This window comes from Buteo buteo, chromosome 9 (assembly GCF_964188355.1).
Source record: "Buteo buteo chromosome 9, bButBut1.hap1.1, whole genome shotgun sequence".
NCBI classification, from domain to species: domain Eukaryota; kingdom Metazoa; phylum Chordata; class Aves; order Accipitriformes; family Accipitridae; genus Buteo; species Buteo buteo.
In genome coordinates, this window is record NC_134179.1 from 18,713,331 (window position 1) to 18,719,330 (window position 6,000).

A 6,000-nucleotide genomic window follows, 5' to 3' on the forward strand; every position below is an offset into this window, starting at 1 on the left:
TATGAAGAGCAAGAACATCTTTCTTCAGCCTGGTCAGGAGGGTGTTAGCACAGCACTGCGTCTAAGTTCACAAGGAGCCCTGCCAAACACCTTCTGGCTCTGTACTAGAGGAATGGTGCGCAGGAGCCAAGACAGGGAAGCCCTGAGGAAGGGCTGTGGCCAAAACTGTAGAAATCAAATCTAGGTCTGAATAGAGCACTTTGCTGACCAAATTTGGATTGTCACCAATTGGTTCTATTTAATGAGACCCTGTGGAAAGCAGGACCTTACCCTATAAACTTCCAAAAGGGGGAGCAGAGCATCTAGGTCAGTGATTAACCAACTAGAATAATCAGTTTTGTGTGAGACACTTTGGGGGATAGCTGTGATTCAGTTTGTGGAAAGAACGAGGTGTCATTTCGGTTTTTTAGGGATGTAAGTTTGTAACTAATTTTTGTCTCTCCTTGCCAGCGTAACGGTTTGAATGTTAATTTAATTTTGCAGAATATCATTTATGTAAATGTAATTAGAAGGGAAACATGATCGGGAGATGCACAGCACCAAAGAAAATTTATTACTCTGAGGGGTATTGCTCTAATCATTCAACTGCAATATTGAGTTTCCCCAGATTTAATCTAAAAGCAATAAATTACAAAAGGCTAATGTCCTGCCCAGCAAAAAGCTGTCATGAACCCAAGTTTCTGTGGGGAAAAAATTCAACTTCATTTCAGCAACAGGCTCTCCTCGTTTACACATTCCTTTTACGATTCCAGTCAAGTCAAAGTAAAATGAATACAAATGTGAGAGTTCGAACACTTTCCCTGAATATGTATGTGTGTCTGTTGGTGATTGTAATAATCAGCAATCCAAGGCACTGGGGCTCCGTTATCTCGGGCAGAATTAGGAATGCAGTCCCGCAATGATATAACTGCAAATTCTTCTCCCCACCTTCGCATGACCCTGTGAATTAAGGGAAGGCAAACTTGAGTCTGATTAAGTCTAGTGTCCATATGAAAGTCTGTTGCTAATGTGCCATTGTTTTTGTTCTGCTGACAAAGTGAATGAGAAGAAACAAGCTGTCCTTTTGCCTGTGTTAGTGACTGTAACCTATGTACTCCATGGAAAGCACTGTCTGGTGGTGAAGTTGCCCTGTTGATGCTGCTGGTCTGCATTTACCAAAGGGACACTTTTGCAAAGTGGAATGAAAAACAAACGGATAATCAAATAATACTGTGTGGTTACTTCTCAAAGCCCTTGAATAGCAGTTCTGCTATTCAAGGAGCATCTCTCCACTTGATGAAACCTGCAATGAAAATTTGTCAGTGAATAAACAACAGCTAGGCAAAATAAGAATTGGTAAATGCCTGCCTAATGTGTAGGCTAAAACACTGTTAAGTGTTGGGATTTTGTGGTACAATTTAGTATGAAGGCTGATGCCAACATTACACTTCTTTAAGAAGCAGAGTAATTAGTACAGGAAATAGGTTTCTTATGTTTTATTTAGCCAAATTCATCTCTGGTTTAACTCTGCTGTAGCCTGTATTACATTTGTTCTTATTTCTCAGTGTTCCTCTGCACAGTTCTTTATACCATGACCTTTAATTCACTGTGTGTGTCTTTTATTTTAGGTGAGGACCATAGTTCCTCACTCAATTTGATAGTGTCAATTATGTTGTAAGCCCAGGTTTCTTGGCTTGCAAAATGAAACCCACTAGATCTGCAGCAAGTTTTTTACAAAGTGCGCATTGGCAGTTTTACAGATTCCCATGGCTGTACATGGGACATGGGGAGAAGCACAGGGCTGCAGTCTCAAAGGCATGGAGAAACAGAACTATGAGATGACTAGGGGGAAATGTGAGGAGCAGAGAAAACAATGTTGTTAGAAGCAGCAGAGAAGGGGCTCAACATATGAATTACGTATGTCCTTGTGGAGGAAAAACAAGTCTTGGGAGGATAGCTGAAAGCAGCAACTAGCAGTCTGGAGAATGAGAGAAAGTGACTGGGCTTGTTGGGACATATAAACAAGCTGGTGAGGTTCAGGACCTGCTGCTGAATTCAAAATTCAGTATCAGAATTCAAATCAGTATCTTCCTCGTTGTCCCAACCAAGCTCTGAAGATAAGGTTCAAGGGCTCCTTGTGAATGACTTTGGCCGAGAGCAGGGGATGTGTGTGCACAGGTTTGCGCTGGGGTCCCATGCTGTGATGGCACTGATGAGACAGGGAGGCAGCTGCCTTCTCCTCCTGTGTCTTGTATCTGTTGCAGAGATGAGTTCCTGCACTGAGAACTCTTCTTATAGGGCTGCTTCCATGTGGCAGGCACCCCAACTTCTGTTTCATTTCTTCCAACCCAAAGTTAAACTGAAAGGAGGTAAAGATGATTGAATAGAGTCATAACAACATACATACTGCATCAGCTTTTGGTCTGTAGAGTACAGGTGTAAAGCAGTTATAGTTGTAATTCTCCACCCACGGGTGGTTAGGGAGGTACAAATGTGTGCAGCAGAACATAGGACAAACTGCTGTGGGTACACTTAATTAACAGTGAACATGCACAATACTAATCATTTCATCCTTGATTGTATGCAAGTATAGCACAGATCATGAGAACCTGAACAGTAAGCTGCAGGCCTCTACTATACTATTGCATAGAGGATCTTTCGCAGCTGGGGTTAGTTCCATGGCTTTTTGCAGGCAAATCAGTAGAGAATGACAAAACCACAGAGGAACAGTGGAAAATGTCTTACCTTAGTGATCTATGGTGTACACAGATTGCAAGATGTAGTGCTAAGAGACCTGAGATGTATTTTTCATTTCACAAGATGTAATTGCTCTAGTTGTGAAATAACATTTAAGAATTTTTCTCTTTGTTTTTGCATAATGGAAGAAGGGGAATCCTGCATCATGGAAAATGTTTTCTGCCCCAAATGAAGACTACTGTTCTAAAATTCCTCAGGATGCATAACTGAAGATTTTATTAGTCAAAAGAAGTCTTCCAAGATCATCATCATTTATTACAGTTCCTGTGTTTTTCATTCCAATGAGATTTATAATTATAAACTGGTAATTAAAGAGGCTCCTCTCTGTAATTCCATAGGAATTCCACTGTGATCTGACATTAATTAACAACCAATTATAAATTATGATATAAATTTTAAAAAACCCACCAGTGTCTGGATGCCTTCTTTCAGTTACAATGAAATGTTAGAAGGAATTTTGCTTTTGCAAGCTGGAGCCTTGTTGCAGATTGATTGGTACTACCATACGCTATGGGTATGTTTCCATGATGCAGCAACTATATGGATGGGCAGATTGGACCTACTAAGGTTTTGAAAGAATTTTTATACTCAACTTTCTTGTAAGAGGCATCTGTCTGACAGGATTTCAACCTTCTGTCATGTCAACAGGTGTGCACACTTTAATGCTTAGATTTTATCTGACTTGTTATGTAAATTAGAATGATACGATGCATTGCTTTTATGCCTGATGCAAGCTCTCTCTGGCTTGAAAGTGTATTTTGAATAATTATAGCCAATCAGGAAAAAGAGAAAAATAGTTACTGGCTCCAGTGAGAATGTCTGTGGAATAGAGTAGATGTGATAGCAGGTTAAGGGGATAAACTTTCAAAATTCTGGCATTATTTGGCCATCTGCATTAAAGATCTGATATCTAATGCAATTTGTACATCCCTAAAATCTGACAGGTAGAATGCTACCTAGAGATATGTGGGTAATAAAACACCTGGTACATGTGGATAATCAGTACTAAACATCTCTCTTTCCTTTTTTCGCCTTTTCTGTATTTCTTTTACTTTTTTTTAACCTTTTTTTTTGTGAACTCAGGTCTGTAATCATCATTAAGCTTGTCAGAAAGATGGGGGAGGTGGGATGACACCAAAATCCATTACTTGCAAAGCCATGTAGAGAACAAAAGACATAAAAGGAGACAACAGATTCTTTTTGCCTGGATGAAATAATGAGGTAAGTTTTTAAAGCCTTGCCCTGCAGATTAACTTCCACCATCTCCATTAAACCTAATGAAAATCATGTGTGTGTTTCTGGGTATTTCTTAGCACACTCCTCCCTTGCCTCTTTGCAGCAACTCCCTGTGACCTTCCACAACTACTTTGATCAAACCTCCAAGACCTCTCCCATGAAGTGTGGTTTCTGATCTGATCAAAGTTAGTATAGGTAACTGAGTGAAGTGTGGGCCTTTTAGTCATCTCCACAACCAGCTTTCATTATTGTAAAGCAACACTGATCTGAGCATGAAGTTGTTCAGGAAAGTAATAGTGTGGCTTATTTAGCAGCCAACTTTTGTTGGCTTTGGAGTCCTCACTGTTTCTCAGGGTTAGTGTGGTTGCGTGGATGTACATCATTGTCCTGGTTTCAGCTGGGATGGAGTTAACTGTCTTCCTAGCAGCTGGTACAGTGCTATGTTTTGAGTTCAGTATGTGAAGAATGTTGATAACACTGATGTTTTCAGTTGTTGCTCAGTAGTGTTTAGACTATGGTCGGGGATTTTTCAGCTTCTCATGCCCAGCCAGGGCACCTGACCCAAACTGGCCAACAGTGTATTCCATACCATGGGATGTCCCATCTAGTTCAGGAACTGGGAAGGGGGGGGGGGGGGCAGGGATTCGCCGCTCGGGGACTGGCGGGGTGTCAGTCGGCGGGTGGTGAGCAATTGCCCTGCGCATCATTTGTACATTTCAATCCTTTTATTACTTACTGTTGTCATTTTATTAGTGTTATCATTATCATTATTAGTTTCTTCTTTTCTGTTCTATTAAACCGTTCTTATCTCAACCCAGGAGTTTTACTTCTTTTCCTGATTTTCTCCCCCATCCCACTGGATGGGTGGGGGGGGGGAGTGAGTGAGCAGCTGCGTGGTGCTTAGTTGCTGGCTGGGGTTAAACCACGACAATCATTTATTTTTCCATTGTAATTTTTTGCCATTTTACAAAAGGGGAAATCTATGGGAGCAATCCTCTTATTTAAACTCAGGCAAATCCAATAGTCTTGACCAAGAGATAGACCTGCCTGTTGCTTTCTCCCTCATTAATGTGAATGTACCTGTGCTCCTATAAAATAGATAAGATTTCAGCTGGGAAATTCCCATTAAAATCTCATCCTGCTATGTTGCATCTAACTTGTTATCAGGGCATCTCTGAATAGCCAGAGATGTGTCACTGACAGCAAGGAACACAGTGCAGCTTTGACGTAGGGAAATGTTATAAACTTGCTAGATCAGATCAGCATCAGCAGTGAATCAGCCTACTGCTATTGGACCCAGAGAGTACACATGAACTAAACTTGCTGCTTTTACTTGTAACTATCCCTAGAAGGGATTAAGTTTTTACGATCTGGCTACATGCATTTCAGATATTAATGCATTCTTTTGGTTCTGTGCCTGAATAAGATTTAGAGGAATTTGGAGAACAGCTGAATGCTAAAGCTTTAGGAGATCCAGCGTCAAAGCAGGCCTTATAGTTACCAACATCCTGTCAGCAAATCCTAATGTTCTATATTTAACCTACTATTAAAATTATTTTTTGTCTACCTTCAACTTAAAAGTTTGGTTTCTGTAAGATTGGAGAACAATCTCAGTTAAGGTTATAAAATTTGTCTCACTGCTTTCTTTTTAGCTCGCTGTTGATCTGATGGCAGCTGAAAGGGCAAATGAGAAAGGTAGGTGTTATGTTTCAAGGGGAGAGTTATAAAAGTCTAAACTGTATCCAAAGTATATTTTCCTCCTAATAATGAGAACTGGATGAACAGCATTTAAAAAAATATGAACCCGCCCCAACTACATTGGTTCAGAACTAACTGATCTAATGCGGTTTTCCGAAGAATAATTGATATTATATAATCATAACTGGCAGTTTATGTCATGAAAGTGACACTTGACACTTTCCTGCTAACCAGTTTAACATCATCAATTAAAACATCACTTGTGTAACGACATTTTAGTAACCAGTTTAATATCATAAATTATGACATCACCTTCTTTTATGGCATCAA

General features: G+C 40.1%; 1 long non-coding RNA gene across 1 annotated transcript in view; it reads left to right on the top strand.

Annotated features, from left to right (window-relative positions):
* LOC142034393 (uncharacterized) overlaps nt 1-5,667 on the top strand; it is a 471,960-nt gene extending 466,293 nt beyond the window's left edge. Inside the window, exons 7-8 of the long non-coding RNA XR_012651641.1 lie at nt 3,820-3,957; nt 5,625-5,667. This is a non-coding gene — a long non-coding RNA (uncharacterized LOC142034393). The remainder of the gene's footprint in view (nt 1-3,819; nt 3,958-5,624) is intronic.
* Nucleotides 5,668-6,000: the final 333 nt, after the last annotated feature.